Genomic DNA, 17,960 nt, shown 5'->3' on the forward strand with positions numbered 1-17,960 from the left:
GTTACAGCTGGAGTCTCTGGTCACATCCTCCGTGTCATTCACAGCCTCCTGGGAGCCTGCTCTGAGGCTGGGAAGGGTTTTGGATGGAGGGACATAGTGGCATGTGCCAATAAAGGATGGCAGGGGCTCTCAAGGTATCCTTGTGCTGTACAAACAGATGAACCTTGGAGGCAGGATGGTGTAAGTTTTGTTTTCTCTGGAAAATAGCCTGTATATAATGGATAGTTTAGAAAGAAGAATCAGAAATTCATCTTATGAGAAATGCTTGGTCAAAACTAGACAGTAAAAATGCTTTGTTTCTAATAAGATATCTTTATTTTTCCCATTCCTACACAAGAAGTTCATGATATATTTTTTAAGATTTTATTTCACCAAATTCTTATCAAGGTACCCTTTGCATATGCTCAGAAGACACAAGTCATTGATTTAAGGTTTTTGTTGATTCATCATACTTACCATACCGAGAAATGTTGCTTCCATTTTTGAATACCGTTAGGGCTAAAGGATGTTTGGATCTGGGGCACTGGACAAGGCACATCTTTAGTATGAAAAAGAGTCAGTAGCTATTAGAAAGAAATGAATGTATTGGATCCCAATGCAAAATATTATAAGCAAAACAGCTGGTGGTCTTGTTTCAGCAAATTCCATTAGCCTGCCAAATAGGGAGAGAGATCTGTCCAAAAATCCTTTGCGCATTTATTCTTGCCTTCCACAAACAACTTCAAAAGAAGATTTAATTCAGTCTCCTTGGACCTGTCCACCACATTTCACTTTCATATTTTCTCAGGGAAGAAATCCTACAACAGAATATGGAGATGATTCAGTTTCATTTTCTCAGTCTGTCACTCACAGTGTTTGATCTGCCTGTTCAAAGTGCAGTCAGTTCCAGTCAGCAGGTTTCCATTACAGGCAGGAGGAGCCTCTGCTTTTGACCATCCAGAGCAGCTCCAGTAGAGAGGTTCAACATGGAACATTTTATTGGTTTCCATTCTGATATGAGAAGCCTGGTAGGGCAGTGGAAGGCAAAGAAATGAATAAATAGGTGGAAACAAATTCTCAAATGGCCAAACTTTAAGTTACTTTCATAAATTTGTAGAATGGTTGAGTTGGAAGGGACCACTGAAGATCATCTTTTGCGATCTTCTGCTCAAATTCCTCATGAAATTTATTTGAATTTTGACATTCTAAACTCGCTGTCACATTCCTGTGCTGCCTAAAATTCAACAAAGTCATCTGGTTAGTGATCATGTAAGCTCAGTCCCGCTCAAGACATCCTGTAGTCTTGATATTTCTCTGTATTGGAAATAGCAAGACATTCCTCAGATGCAAAATATGGGTCTATATCCAGAATCATATTCAAATAAAAAGCTTATGCTAAAATGGAATTATAGTGGAGAATATATATTGGTAATTTCAGGGTAAAGGCATTACAGAGATATGTTACATCTGTCATTACAGAAGTAGCCATTGCATGCCCAAGGAGTTCAAAATTGAGGTAAAGCTTTAAGGAATTTCAGCAAAGTAAGGAATGGAAAACTAGCCAAAAGTTCCTAAATCTTATTTGCCTAAGATACGTATTTGTCATTGATAGACATATCCTAATGTCTGTGGCCATGAATTAAATTGATTTTAGGACACATTAGCTTTTTTAATGTGTGTTTAGCTACGATCATTTGGAACAAGYTGATGATTGCAGGAGATGTCAAATATTGTGATGGACAAGGAATTTTAATATTCTTCATAAGCCAAATAGTAAAATGTGTTTGTAAATTCACTAATATTTCCTAACAAATGAACCCAAAAGTGGCTTTCAGAATTGCTCAGCTTTGTTAGAAATCCTAAAGGATGTGGAGGAATGGAGGAATTTGAGGTCTGTGATGTTGAGGAAGGAGTTTCCTTCGGCCAGAATCCGCTGAGCCCTGCCAGGGCRTGAGGAGCACCAGAGCACTCTGATCCAAGCTGGCAGTCTGGGAGCGGTGGCAGAGCCAGAGGTCAGGTCTGGGATCTTGCCTTGGGAATGACAGTTTCCTTGCGTCCCATTCAGGGACCCCAAGGGAGAACTGCCAGGGCCTGGCCCAGGGGGACAGCTGCATTCATTAAAAGAACKTAGAAAAGGTCTAGGTCTCCTGCTCACGACCAGGGACCTCAGCTGAATTGTTGGTATAAGRGAATGAAAAGGATTTCCCAAGGACCTTCCCTGATGACTGTCCTGGCAAAGGATGCCTTATGACTGAAGGTTACCTCCAGCCCCCTTCTTTGAAAGATGGCAAGGCCCTTTTTGCTATGTGATAGAATCTCTAGATTCTCTTTTACTTTTTTTTTTCTTTCTTCCTCTTTCTTCCTTTCTTTTGCTTTCTTTCTTTCTTGCATATTATCCAGTCAGCGTGTTTGAGAGCTTTATGCATTAAATAGATTTATGTGTTTAATAATTATTAGTTTCAAAGATTTACTGTGTCCTGCTGCTGTTGCTGTGACTGTCTCCCAGAAGAATTGAGGAGAGAAAATCTTTCATCAAGAGAAAGGAAAAAATTAGAAACTTTAAATCTTCCATCACTTGGAAAATAGATTGAGGAGTGAGTGAATGCATATTCTGTGAATGTCCCTGTGCTAGGTGGATACATTCATATGTCCTGGGATTGCACGTTCTGCATATGTTTGGGGAATGTGCTGCCTTAAAGGTCTGCCTAAGTTTATCTCCTCTGTCCTTACTTTAAACAGACATTTAGGCAAGTTAGGGGCATAACCAGAGGGAATTTCACAGCCACTGTTTTTAGTACAGTGATGATTTCATAGAAAGAAGCCCCAATTTGTCAAGAAAAAGGTAGTGGAACCTACAAAAAGATAAAGCTACTACTGATTCAGCATCATTGTACTGCGGCCATCTCAACTCCCTCGTCTCCATCAGATGGTGAGAATCAGGTCCTCTTCCCACAGCCCCCAAAGGAAGAACGAAGCTCTCTGATGTGGTCTGTGCAGGACAGCATCGTATGAATGTGAGGAGAGCTCTGGAACAGAGCTTTGTCTTGAACTTTGGCAGCACAGAGAGGTGRATAACACTTGAGAGAAAATATGAAGAACTTGCCAAAAAGCCCTCAGGGCTTAGCAAATTGCAGCTTTTGAAGGACTAAGCTGCATTTTTTGCTTGTGATCTAATTTTAACAAACCATGTGGAAAAATCCCTTCGTATTGGCCTTGCAACCTTAGACTGCTAATTCAGATCTGATCAATGTAGTCAAGATAGACTCCCAAACTTTTGTTCAGGGCAGCCACAAACATCTGTCTGGGGAACATGTATCAGGCAGCCAACAGAAGAGCCCCTTTATATGCAGGATATGGCATGTCTTGAGAGCACCGGTATCGGCAACATGGCATCTCTGCAAGAGACCCTGCAGGCGCAGCCTGGGGAGCCAGGGTCACCTAGTTGAGCATGGTGAGGAGGGCTCTCACAGGCCTTGTACCAAAGCTTCAGGTGGTGTTTTGAAGGATTCTGTGCTTTGTGTGTATGTAATTAAAGAAGAAAGACTCTCTTATGGCTGGTAGGTGAAGAATTTGGAGGGCTGTTTCTAGCCTTGCAGATTTCAGCCAAGTTACCAATTCTGCTTTGCTATTGCAATCATAACCACGGAGTTATGCACTTGCTAATTACTGCTAATACATGATGTATTCTGTGGCTTGCTGACAAGCTTACTGCAGCCTACCATCTCCTACGGAGTTACACCCCCTGTTGTTGCCTGTGACTGCAGGGGATGGGACTGGGAAGCCCCTTCCCACCACCCCCATCTTCCCTAGCTTTGCAAGTGAGTGCCATGTCCCCCAGCAAGCTGAACCCCTTCTTGCATGTGTCACTTTTTAGCACCTCTGCATAGTAAACCATCACAGGGAGGTACTCTGGACCTTAATGGCCATTTGCCAAGCAGTGTTTTGCAATCCCAAGGAGTGTGACAGCGAGCACAGGACAAATGGAGAAGAGAGGTTTTCTGTCAATGGGAGGAATGCTCTATGTTTGCAACAATGAAAACGCACGTGTGCATCTTTGCTCTGCTCGCTGTGGTTGTTACAGTGCTGACAGGCTGGAGCTCAACATTTGCTTTCTCTTGCTGCTGTTAGTTCTTCGTGCTTTAAATGTTTTTTTGTACATGCCTCATGATATGTCCTGAGTCAGCTCCTCCTCTTGTATTTCTGTGTTCCTTTTTGGCTTCAGTCAGGGGGGGCACCGTATCTGGGCCAGGCCAGTTCCTGGTGCCCTAGGAGCTGTGCAGCGGCTCTGGGTCAGCCCCCGCCAASGGCAGCAGCCTTGTTTCTTTGTGGGCAGCCCTGACCGTGGCTGTGGCTCTTCTGCATCAGATATGTGCAAGAGCTGATCTGAGTGAGACCTGCAGTGAGAATTTTGCCTTGCTGAAGTCTTTGTGGTTTTTTTCAGTTGAGTTACTTCAGTATTTAAGTCTTTCTCTGTTWCACTAGATTTATAGTTGTCCTTTCAGCATATTTTTACTGCCTTACAACACACTTGTAATAGGACTACTATTTTACTATCATCCTTTTATATTCGGTTCAATTGTTCTACTTTTAAGATAATGAAAAGTTATGATTTAATATTTCAAAATGGATTCCATTAAAATTAGAGACTTGTGTTATAGGTGTTATGTCAAGATATGCCTAAAGGTTTGTTCCAGCATTTATACCTTTCTGCAGGTGAAAAACAGCTTCCTGCTCTCAATTCCCAATAGCAGTAGGTAATGAATATAAGGACAAACGGTAAAGGCACCCCCTAAGAAGGGAGCTATGTAGTAAGTTTTGCAGCAGGCTGTGCTGACTTGAGAACAAAATAGTTGCTGTTTATGCAGAAAGTTAATTCATAAAAAYGTAAAAGTAAAATACACAGTAAAGGGGGGGCGAGTCGTGGAGGGTTATAAGTTCTCTGTGCCACTTAAGTTCTGCTGAGTTAGTCACTCTGCATCCTCAGCTTGTACAGGGAGCTGGTAGCTGTGGTTTTGCCATTTACAGCACCAGCTTGCAGTGACCCTGCTCTCTCAGTGCTGGAAAAGAGCACTCAGCAGATTAAAAAGATCTTTTCTAGACTCTTCCACCTTTCATTCATAGATCTGCATGGAAAAAAATAGTAATACCTGAAGTGGATTAGTGTGCATGGGTTATTATTCGATTACTCGAGATAGAGAATTGCATATTCTGTCATGTTATTGTGACAATGTTAAAAAAAGTAGGTCATTTGAATGCATTGCTGATAGCAGTAATGGATTCACACATGAGCTGGCTGCTCCATGCACATATAACCCCTGCCCAATGTCACCTCCGGGGTGGCTCACTCTGGGTGCAATGGAATGTGCCATTTTGCTAATGCACATATGCACAGTTTGCATTTCATCATAAGGAGGGCTGAGAGCTTGGGCAATGCTTGTAGTAGCTATTCCTGAACATTTTACTGAAGTCTCAGACCTGGACTCCATCACCAGCCATTTGGGAAGGCCTCGTGACTGGCATATGTGAAGTGGTGTCAGGTTAGAACTTGCTTAAATTACAGGACYGTGGAAAAAGATTTAAGTCTTCCTCTCTTTCTGAATTATATGCATCGGAAGAGGCACATGCTGTAGTGCCTGTGGACTGCCCAGTCTGTGTTGCAAATACTCTTCCCTCTTCCCTGGCCATTCTCCAGCGTGCACTGCTGAAATGGTCCATGTTCCTGACCCTGGCACAGCTCCATGGTCAGTGCCTGTGTCTGTGGATGTTCCTTGCCTAGGGAGTGGCAGGCTTTGTAACCAACAGCTCTGCGTCGCTTTCCCTGAGTAGTTCTGCTTTCCTGTTCCCAGGAGGATTTGAAACAAACTTCCCAAGGATGAAGTCTCAAATTATCTGCTTCCTTCTGCTGTCCCCCAGAAGGCCTAAAATTATGACAGTGTCCAAGAGCAGCCAGGGGCTGAGAGACTTGGGTAATATCTGCATGTCCGGTTTTAGCTGTAGCTGAGCCACGAAGCATCAGTGAGTCCCTGCCTTTCCCTTGCCAGCTCCTCAGCAAAGAGCGCCGAGCTGGGGAAGGAGGGTAAGTGGGGTTATGCCCACAGATCACAGAGCAGTAATCTGTCAGGACTTGGGCTAGGGAATTAGCCAAATGAAATAAATTATCAAGATACTGCAGAAATTATTTACTTTCAATCTGGAAAAAGCAAAATTTTATCAAGTTGAATCACTTCTTAGATGTCCCTGTAAAATGTTGGGCTAGGGTAGGTGTATGCTGAATTGCAAAGTAGGGAAGCCCAAGAGGTGAGCTCCACTTCCTGCCAAAACCTGCAGAGGCACAAGAGGCTGAGAAACCGTTTGCCAACTGATTGCCATGAAAGGAGGGCAGCTTGCTCGGGCTGCAAAGTGCTTCTGTCAGTTGTCTCATCATTCATGTGCCTGGATAGCTTTTGTCATGTGCCATGACAAAATCATGCTTTATGGACCAAAAATAGCTGGCCTTGACTTTCTCCCATGCATTGACACAGTTCTACTACAATCAAGAGACAGGATAGTTCATTGTTGAGTTCACTTTTTTAGTTTCAGAARTTGCTGATAAGACCAAAACCTGCAATTTAGAGAGAATGTATCCAGAGAGTCAGCAGCTCTGTGCCACCCCAGGCTGTTTCTGTGCATRCGTGTGGTACAAGGTTAGCTTTTCTTGTGCAGCATAGTGCAGCAAGTTGATGGAAAGCTGAGAGTGATGCAGACTGGGCTAATTGGAACACTCCTGGGAGGATCTGAATTGCACAGTTTTCATAATGAGTGGAGAGAAAAGATAGTTTACATCCTCTAATGTAACAGCGTCTGGACAAGATTAATAGCAGAACCACTGTGGCTCTGACTATCAGACACTTCGTTATTAAAGGCGCTGAGTTTCACTAATTATATTTTCACTGGTGATGGGTGCTGTGAGTCAGTAGGCAAAATCCCCTACCTGGGTCTCCCCCAACTTTCTTATCACCAAAGCACAAGCTTGTAATGGACACATGAACACAGAGATTTTTCTGTTATGAGATGCAATTGAATTGTGGGTCAGCTCCAGAACTAGGCTGGAAATGGCATCGTAAGAATGCACAAAAGTCTGTGCATCTTTGCTGCTGCTTTATACAGGACTATTTCAGGAAAGCTTAATGGAAGTCATAACTTGTGGCAGGGATATGCAGTAGAAAGTCTCAATTGGCGATTTCTTATTATCAGTGCTGGAGAAAAAGAAGGGCCTTTTCAGCAAATCTGTTTGCAGGAGGTGCTTTTATCACACAAGTGCTACTTAGGGTCATCACTAAATGAATGCCTCTAATTCTAGGACATGCTAGGTACAAACTCCTTTTGTGTGTAAACTTATAGTCCTTTCCTGTGCTGATTTGTGTATCTTTTGGTATAGGCACCTTCAGCTCTTGCAAGAAATGGTATTACTTGCCTACATTCAAGAACATCTTCAATAGTGGAAGTAAGAACTCAGTATTTTTACAGATTTTCAGTATTTAATGCAATGATAGTTCTGTTAAGTTGGAGGCATGATTTTGCTACGTTCTTTTCTGTTACAAAAGCTTGGCATTCTCCAAACTTCACTTCAGAGTGAAATAGGGTGTGATTTTAAAATAGAATACCTATTTCTGAATAAATCCCTGTGCAAATACTCCGGCATTATTCAGAGAGAACTTGGTGGCAGTTCTGTCCTGTGCTCTGTCCAGATACTCTGAGAGGGAAAACTTTTGAAGCAAAAATTTCAACAAGTTCTGGGCACCAACGTGCATGCAGTTGTTTGATGAATCTACCTGTGCAGGTGCAGTGATTATAGACCTGGGAAGAAAATACTCTAGATCTTGGGGTTGTGCTGAGTATAGTAGCTCTTTTCTTGTTTAACGGTGGCAGCCTGTTTACACACAAAGATGGTCACTTAAACACAAGCCTGCTCTGCTTCTCTGCTTCTGAGCTTTTTAACCCAGATTGTCTTAGAGTACTTGTAAACTGAGCACATTTCCCTTTTTTTTTTTTTTTTTTGAATCAACCGCAACTCAATATTTGTATCATTCAAGCTCCATTAAAAGCACACACACACACACACAAGTTCATGAATAGTCTGCTTCTAATGAAGAGACATACTTTCATAGCAGCCTGCGTTCAAAGATGCTTTTAACAACAAGACCGAAGGATTTACGATGTAAGTGTTTTAGTCATTAGAAAATTGGAATTGTTTCTTTGGAGAAAACAAACAGGCTTTGGGCTTTTCCAAAGAGCTGTATGAGCTCAGCGGCTGGCAGCTAGTTAGCCCCCCTGCAGTATGAATTAATGATAAAACTGCTTTCATTCAGAAGGGAATTTTATTGGGCAGGATGCCGAGTACCAACACAATGAGGTCTCCAGGCACCCCTCCCTCTAGGGGTCTTCAATTACACTTCGTAATGAGCACTGTTTCATTAGCGAGGAAAGCAAAAGTCGGCGCTAATTAAAATTAAATTAGGACACACTCAAGTTGTGTCACACAGTGTGCTGAGATATTAATAAAAAAGAAGCTGCCTTGAACARCCATGGACCAGAGGGTCAAGTGATAACAATTAAAATATTGGATGTGATGTCAATGCTGAAATTTTAACACTCTGATTTTGGCTTTGTGGATGGAAAGATGATGTCTGGACTGGTTCCTGTAATTTGGAAGAGGCATTGCATCTACATCTGTCAACATAATGTCTGACAGAACATTTTCCTAAAGCTTGCTTGCTTGCCAGAGTATTTCACAAGTACACATGCATGTGCACATGTGCCTCCAATCTGGTCTTCATATAGGCAGTGGAGCTGACGTGTAAAAATAAGACATACTTTTAATGTGAAAACCCTGCATAGACTCCTGCTGACATGCAAAGGTGTCTTGTGTGAGCACTCTTTCAGAGAAGCAATGSATCTACACTGTTATAGATGTATACCATGAGATAAGCATACATTTAATTAAATATATACATACATATTTCACATGAAGCCAGCATCTACTCAGAGCAGTTGAGTTCTTGCYCCAGCAGCTCTTGGCTCCCTTCCTTAGTGGCAGCACTAATACTTTGCCTTCATACCTGTGCGGCRTTCCTGACAGCAATTCTCAGATGTGTAGCTGAGGCTCCCCGGGGTTGAGAGCACTGCTGCTGTTCCTCCCGGCTTCGCTTTCTTCACTCTCCAGCTCTTGCTCCTCCTGCGCGCTGCTCTGCCCTGGGGCCTGCGGCTGCTGCAGCTCCCTGTCCCCAGCCCTGGTGTGCGGCTGGGACGCGGGGCACTCACCCACGCTCGTCTTGCTTAGGGCCAGCCCGGCCCCACTTCGCCAGCTGGATTGGTCTCAGCCTGTAGCTAATTGTTCAGGCTCGTTGCTGTAAGCGTTTAGGAGGAARACTTGCTGCCCAATTTAACTGTGATGTTTAATTAAGTTGGTTCCAAAGGCATTTGCGGAAGAATTTAAATATATTTGACCTTCAAAATGGATTATGTAGACATGATGCTCAGCTAAGCAAATTACAGTGTTCATCTGTACATTTTGTCTTTAAATATGCACACATGTGGAGCTTGGTGGGCTAGTGAGCATGTATAGAATATTCAGCATAAATAGATTGTAATCTAGAAAAGAATTTGTTCTTAGTGAATTTATTCTTGCACATTAGTAAAATTCTAGCCAAGGCTTTGCACAGCATACATCTGTTTGCCTGTGTAGTAATTATTATGCTTGTTAGGCTACAGTGACAGATCATGCATGAGACTTGGGTGAAAAATTAAGTAGAAAGAGCTTCCTCCTGTTACATAAGACACCCTTCGGAGGTTAACAGGCTAGGAGGCATCTGACCACCAAACCACTCAAGTGCCCACATCAGTATAAATATATTTCAAAGAATGGAGCAGGCCACATCACTAGACAATGCATCCTTTTGTGTGCAAGTCTTTTCTAAGTGTTAAGACAATTGGTTCATTTAAACTGCTACTTGTGTTAAATAACTGTTGTGCTTCRTGCGCATTTCCTATAGTGGTGACTACAAGCAAAGCTCTGCCTTCTGTGGAGATTGTCTGCTTAGCTGAGGTAAAATTGGCAAATATTTAAGGCCGAGCACTGAGATTGGCTGCTTATATTTCCTTAATATCTACTTACAAGACAGATCATGAAGTCTCTCAATATGTGTTATAACAAAAATATCCCTAATGTGCAACCGAATAATCTATYGTAACCATTCAACATGGGCTGTTATTCGCTGTTAGGGCAATAACCTCCATTTCAGTAATTTCCTCATGTATGATTTAACAAAGGTCCTGACTTCACTRAGTCATTTACTTGTAATTTGATAAATAGGATGCATTTTTAGTAGACTCAAAACATGCATTTGCARTCTTGTAGGGTTTTTTGTTGTTGTTTCTTTTCTGGTTGTATATGATTATAATGACATACATTTATATGGAACTTTCCATCCAGAAAGCAGAGACATAGATAAGATAAAATGTGTGTGATTTCAGCACTGAAGCAGAGAACCCTGAGAGGTGGAGCAGTGTCTGCTGAATACTGCACAAAAACAGTTTAAAGGCAAGGGAAGAAGAAAGCTGCTGTCTGCTTGAGTCTCCAAGGGGGGTGCAGATGGATATCAGAATAATCATAGTGGAACTTGGCTGAGCCAAGACCCTTGTATTGTTGCAAGAATGGTTTTAAAAGTTATTTTTAAGACCACTGCAAGTAGTCACTTTTTCAGGTTGAAAATTCCTAAGGAGTGGTCCAGTGGCCTGGCTGGAAACTTCAAAGGGGCATTTCTCCCCTGCTTAGAGCTCCATCTCGTACACAAGTCTCAGACAGCAATGCCAAGTTTGATGAAAGCGAGGATTGCTAAATGCAACATTCAGCACCAAGGGGAAGGTGCAAAAGGACGTTAGCAGAGAGGTCACCAGGAGCATCCCTAGCACCTTTGCTTTCCTGGAGGTCTCCAGTCACGTGAAACCTTAGTGTGCTTAGCTTGGAGACAGGATAGTTGTGAGACTAGTGATTTTGCTTGGTGGTTATAGTAGTTACTTCTTTTTAGGTTTGTAATAGCCTTAAAATCAAATGTCAGCCCCGCAGTTATTCTGCTGGATCCAAGGCTACAGAAAGGGAGCATTCTAAGGTAAGAATCACTGATCCCAAGCAGAAGCAGTTAGCAGTATGAAGAGAGACCTTGGTGCAGTTGGTCACCTTGATGGAAACGAAGGTCTCAGACTTCCAAATCACAAACCCTTGGGCCAGACCAGGCCATGATTAACAGCATCAAGAGACACTCAGCTGAGCGGAGCCCAGGCAGCCCTGGGATCTTTCTGAGCAAGGGTGGCTGCGTGCAGCAGAAGGAGGCTTCCCGTGTTACCTGTGCTGTGCAGGGCACAGTCTGGAGGTTTCAGTCTCTACAGCTGACAGTGCAGGACTGAAGCTTAAAGGAAAAAGGAAAATGTGATCCTTATAAATGAATTTTAATTCACAATATCACCCCCTATCATTTTAATCTCCCCTCAGTAAAGGTAGGAGCAGGTTTGCTAGTGAATGAACTAACACGCATACACGGCAGTATTGTAGTGTCTGCCTCATACACGTATTTCCTTGCCAGTTCCTCCTGCCTTACGCTTTGCTGGAGATCACAAAGGAACGTGCTTCTGTGTTTGCTTATATTGAATCACTGCATGATACTGATCTTCTTTACCCTATTACCTAAGACTGCCTGGTCCTATTCAGTAGTCGGGCTGTTTCTTTTTGTTGTACAGAGATACTTGKTTTTTTCCTGCTGCAGTCCTTTTTTGATGGCGAATGAGAGTGTGTGTGTGKGGGGGGTTACAAATCCCCTTACACACACCCCATTGGCAACCTCTTTTATGAAATTTTTATTAGTATGTTCAGCTATGTGCATGTCCTCAGGAATAACAAACAGCACAGAGAGAATATATAGCCACTCAAATGGTGCAGGGGCTTCAGGAGGGAGGTGAACAATGCTACTTTAAATATTGCAGGATGGTTTACAACCCTGAGGGAGGAGGTGTGGGGGAGGAGAGAGGAAGAGCAGATGGGCACAGTGTCCGTTTAAGGTGGTCTGGCACAATTATTGGTCAGTAATAATGCAGTTTGTCTTTGGAGGCTTCTTCCAGACTTTTTTTTTTCCCTGGCTTTATATGTGCCTGTCCCTGAAAATGTTACCTTGGATTTCAGAGAGTGCTCCAACTCAGCTGTGCCATAGTGGTTAGATCTGAAGACTGGCAGAACATTTCAGTGATCATCTTTAGACCAGATGGATGCCTGGCAGGGCTGATGTGCCCTGTATTAAACAACCTAACACTGCAGGTATTGCTGCTGCCCTAGCCACAGTAAAAGTCAGTCTCAAGGAAACCTGTGCTGCCACTGGGATCTGCTGAGTCCAGACCTCTGGTAGGGCTTGAAAAACATTCAGAAATGTCACTGGCCGGACATCGTATCATACTGGCTCCAGGCTGTGAGACACAGGGAAAGAAAAAAAAATAGTGCTATTCCAGGCTTCTGGCTCCAGGGGCTTCAGAACAATTCAAGATTCTTGCATTGACTCAAAGTCTCAAAGCTAGAGCACTCCTTAGGTTCTTAGTGTTTGCTGGTTTCCAGSCAAGGCAGCAGGAGCTGTATGTTCTCCATGTGGTTGGCACTGAGATTGTGCTGGTTTGGGCAGCATGCTGCTTGTATATCCCTACGTCAGATATTCATATTATATTATACGTGTTCATTGCCCCTTTTGGAGCACAGCAGCTCTGACTCTAGGGAACACGGAAGCCCTGAGCTCTTAGTTTTCCAGAGAAACAGTAGACACGCTGCTGTATTTACTGTAGCACAGGAATTTGTCTACAATTAATACCTCRTTTATTTGCTTGTTAAGTTTCATTGAATAGGGTTGTGTTTATGTTTTGCAATTGTCTTCCCCAAATAACCCATTAAATCACATTAATCCTCCTGCTTCAGGCTTTTCTACTAAAATCTGTGTCTTCCTGTAACTTGCTTCGGCACAATCAGCCAATACACCTGTGGTTCCGTTTGAGGTGAAGGTAAATTAGGCTTGTGTTTAGTAGGTGGGGTTTATAGCTTGCAACAGGTATCTGTTCTTGGCTTCAGCTTTTACACACTGTGACCCCTTGAAAGCCTCTGATTTGTTGCTTCAGCTTGCGTACCTGTAGACTAGTTTATTGTATTTCAAGGTGTGGTAAGGCTTAATTCACAAACCTTTGTAAAAAGCTGTAAGATCCTTGAGGCAGCTGACATGTAAAGGATAAGAAAGAGGATTTATATCCACATAAACTTCAAAATTAGCCTTGATTCCCTAGTTTCCTACCTAGCAATGCTGTCAGACTCCATAACAGASCAAAAGTGCCTGTGTAAAAGCTCCATTTTATCTGTTTACACTAGGATTATTCTGTTAATCAGCATTGCAGCATGATGCAATATCTCGTAAGAGCATTAGAGGTGAACTACTTTCCTAGCTTCACAATCTTCAAGCATGTATGTGTGAAGAGACAGACCTCTTAATGATGATCCTTCCATGGCCCATGGAAGTACCAGTATTGTGTTCCCTTAAGTGTGAGGTGATAATACACTACAAAGATTCAGCTCTTCATGATGCTACAAGAGTAATATGAATGGAACATTACACTGCGCTGAAGAGAGATGGGGAACTGTTTGAGGCAGTTTGAGGCTAACTGTTTGACTTTTTATAATGTATGCAGTGTCTGTAGCATAATAAACTCCATTAAGTATTGTCATTAAAAAAAATCATAATTGTCACCTCTGGTTGCCTGTGTGGCAAGGTTTGCAAGGCATACTCTGGTGTTTCAGGAATATGCACAAAGGATATTCAATAGTTGGCTGATTGCTGCTTGGATACCCAGTTGCATCCTTATGGCCCACCTAATWTCAGCTGTTCTGGGGTCCTGAGGCCTCTGGCAGCAAGGGGCAACCTGTCTTCCGTGGCAGCCTTGCTCAGTCTGCTGAGGACCAGAGGGCAGGGCTGTGATTAATGCACACGTGAGGAACGTAAGGATCCCGGCCACGCATGAGCAGGAGACAGCTCCTGAAGTAGTCAAAATGGGTGCGAGTGGAGAAGAGGCTGGAAAACTGCCTGACACACTTGGCAAGTGATGTAATGCTGCATTCTCAGGAGGAAATTCTTTATTGAACCCCTCTAGCAATGAACTTTTGGCCTGAAGCTGGAGCTTGGATTGCACAAGCTCAATAAATGTGTAATTACAAATACCAGAGACACGCCAAGCCCCCGTACAAGTAGGACCTGTTTCAGGAGCGGGGAAGAAGTGAGCGTCAAGGCAGTGAAGGCGGTGCTCTTCTACAGGAGAGCAGCCTCCGAGCAGGGTGTGGGCCCTGCAGGCCATGGCTGCTGCCCAAGAAAGTGTCATCGGTCATCGTGGGCATCGTGGCAGCCAATCAAGCCAGCAAAGCCCATCAAGCTTTCAGCCTCCTCCTCMGCTCTTGCTGCTTTGAATTGGCTGCCTGACAAACGTGTGGTAATTCTGCGTTTACCTGCAGTCATTGCCTAATTTAGAGTTAGTTTGCAGCCTTGCCATTTAGGAGCCAGAGCTGGCTAGGAAGCCCACGGCTATTGGACTTTCTGTGATGTGGGAGATCTTATCATGGAGAGGGGGAGAATCTCKACTTTCATAAAACATCAGTCTCCAGTCTCCTCTTTTTTTGGCTTGCTAAATTAGAGTGACTACAGTATAATGCAGAGATACCAGAACTACTTTGATGGTGTAAACCTACCTGCAGCAGCTTGAAACTCAGCGCTGGCAGAACTACCCTGCTGTCTTACTCTGAAGGACGTATGCAGAGTTGATGGTCCAATAGCAGCTCCATGCCTGCAATAAAGTGCCTTAAGTGGCAGCAAAAAGTACTTGGAGCATCACTAGGATGTGAATGCTTACTAGGCAGTTTCAGGGCAGTTGTGTTTATGGTGTTGCAGACTAAGCACGTGTGTGCCCACCAACTCCCACACCAAAGCATCCTGATTTTTCAGGGCCTTATGCCTTTATTTTTCACATATATCCACACAGAAGGGGCTGAGGCTCAAGGAGGTGAAAATTGCTTACATTTGAACCATGACAGAGTGTGGATAATAAAGGAAGAGTCATCACTCTTCATGAAAACCTGGGGAGGTTCATCTTATAGGGCTCCCCCAAACCATGTTACCTGTAGGTCTGCCTGCACGAGCAGCACGAACCCCTGCTAGTTTGCATGGTGGCTCGCTGAGCCTTTCATGTTCAGGGTGGAACTGGCACTGAAAAAATCAAATGCRAAGGCTGCTGAGTGAAGAGTCAGGAGTGGAACCCTGAGATGGCATGTTCAGGCCCTCCTGCAGGTCAGGAGGACCTGCTCAGCCTGCTCGCTGCAATTATTAGATTGCCAAAAGAGATTCAACCTCACTTTGAAAAATCTGTTGTACATCTAACTGCAAATGCTGCAGTTGGTTGTGGCTAAGCAAAATGAAGCAGGAGGAAAAGCCAAAAAATGGTTACTCATATTAGGTGGGGAAGTGAAAAGGGAAATCCTCATCTTAAAGCATTCACAGCAGTGTCCTTCTAGCCCTGAAGGACTATTATAACTACAATGATTTGGAAAGCCTGATGATAAAGTGCCCTCTGCGTGTGTTTGTATGTCTGTATGTGTGTGTGTGCACCAGTCTTAAGGTTAGCAAATAGAAACACTTTTTCACTTCCAATTAGCAATAGGTTTATCCTCTTGTTTTAATGTACCAGCCAAAGGACAGGTTTAAAGCTAGGCAATCACTAAGAGCTTCGAAGAATTTCTAGCAGTTACTGTCAGTTAGGGCACTTGCATGAGGATCCAGGTGTGGAGGGCTGTATTCTTTGCTCAATAACCTCTCTCACGGTGTCTCTTGATGTGCAAGAGGACATTAGAATTGGTTGTGCAGTAGTCTGAATGCTCCCCAGTGGGATACAGCAGATCATAGTGCAGCTAAGATATTTCTTGATATTACAGCATGGACAGAAGCATATTTCTACTTTTGAGATTTTCTAGCATGTTTTTCAGATATATCTGTATTAAACAAATGTGACCTGATCATTTGATCATTGCACATGTGCAGTTTCCTTATTTTGATAATCCCMTACACTAAAGGGAAATCAAATCTCTTTGTGACTCTTTTAGTCATGATGTTTTACAACTTTTCCCAAAGCTTTTTTTTCCCTTCAAGTTCTGTTAAGTGATTTCCTTTGCTAGTCATCTCTTCTGCCAGTCTTTTTTCTTTTCAATGTCCTGGTCRTATAATCTACTTCCTTTTATTTTACCTGTGGACTTCGATGGGATTTGTTTTGGCTCCTTCTGCAGTCAGGAAACTTGAAATTAAGCTAGATTTTTATATATGCTAAATTCGTTGCCTTAGGTGTGGCWGAGTAGAAGTATGTGAAATAGTCATGCACACAGTTCAGTATAATATTTGTTTTATCTGTAATCATAGTACAATATTGTAATACCATGGTAGATTATAGTTTATTATGAAGTATTATTGCTGCTAGTAAACAATGCTATCTAATGTAATTGTTATATCAATATGACTGTGTCAAGGATCTACCAATATTTGTACTAGAAAACAAGATTTCAAGGGCTTATAATTCATCCATTACATATTGCCTCAAGGTGMAACTTAACATAATGTGTACCAATAATGGGGAAATCCCTACTTTCTTTGTGTTATCCACTGGATTGAGGCCTATCATGCTCAGAGGAGAATAAACCTCCTACAGCTAAAATTGTGGAGGCTTATCTTGATATGTAGAAGTCTTGCCAATCCCTGCAACCAAAGRAAGATATTTATTCCATCCAAATTCTAATAAACATCTTTTTCTTCTTCTTTGATTTGCCAGCCTTGCTCTGATTGACTCATTCCATACTTAGGAAGGAAAATGAGTGATAGTGAACAAAAAGAGAGAAATTTGTCTGTCAATGAGCAAAGGGGTGAGAGTAAGAAATGCCTGGAGACCAAGTCCCATTCCCAAACCGGATAGCTGCTCCCTGCCAGGCAATGGTTATTCCTTAATTTCAAGGGGAGGGAGGTATATGATGCACTTGAATTAGTCACCTCATATCTCCCTAACCCCAGGGCGTGTTCTGGGGAACCTTCTCCTGCCTTAACCCCAGGAAAATTAACTGGTGCTTTTCTAGGAGGTTTTTGAGTTTTCTTTAAAGATTGCCCTCCAGAAGCTTCAGTCTTCTAGTCCTTAGAGACGGGTCTCTAGTTTTCGTTAAGGATGAGACTACCTAATATCGGTATCAATCTTTGCCCCTTACCTTTAATCCCCTGTACCTTTGGCCAGAGGCCTGTCATTGTTAGGATGTCTGGGGCGTGCATATATGCACGTATATTTAGTTATTACCAGTGAAATGCTTACAGAGAACAAAATGGGAATGTGAGAATAGACAGTGGATCGTAGAGGACATGACTGAGGAATAATCCACAGCTGCCAGGTGCCAAGGCTGGCGCTGCGAGGGCACGATGGCAGCGCGCTGCGAGCCTCGAAGGGCTCTGTCCTGCCTGGCAGTGTGTCACTATTTGGGCTAGAGAGGTGCTGCTGTCCTGGAGTGGCTGTTTAGAATGGGGCTATGGACCATTTCATTGGAGATGCAGTGGAGTTGTGAGCTAGATGTGGTATATCCTGTAAACATGTAAAGATAGTAATGATAATGTTAAAATGTTTCAAAATAGAAGGATTTTGTGGAAGAACTGCAGTGAATCTCTTAGCCTTGCTACCTGCTCTRTGTGTGCTCAGACATAGGTGGAGGTGAGCCAGGAAACACTCGTTTGGGCTCAGAGTTCCTGCATGTCACCGTGAGCGCAGGAGCAGCGAGGCCCGGTGTGTGCAGGGAGAGGTGAAACCACCTGTTCCCGACTGGTTTAGGGCCATCTTCCCATGACTCTCCTCTTACCCCTTCTCCC

This window comes from Nothoprocta perdicaria, unplaced genomic scaffold (genome assembly GCF_003342845.1).
Source record: "Nothoprocta perdicaria isolate Ctin4 unplaced genomic scaffold, notPer1 scaffold_2, whole genome shotgun sequence".
In the NCBI taxonomy this organism is placed as follows: Eukaryota; Metazoa; Chordata; class Aves; order Tinamiformes; family Tinamidae; genus Nothoprocta; species Nothoprocta perdicaria.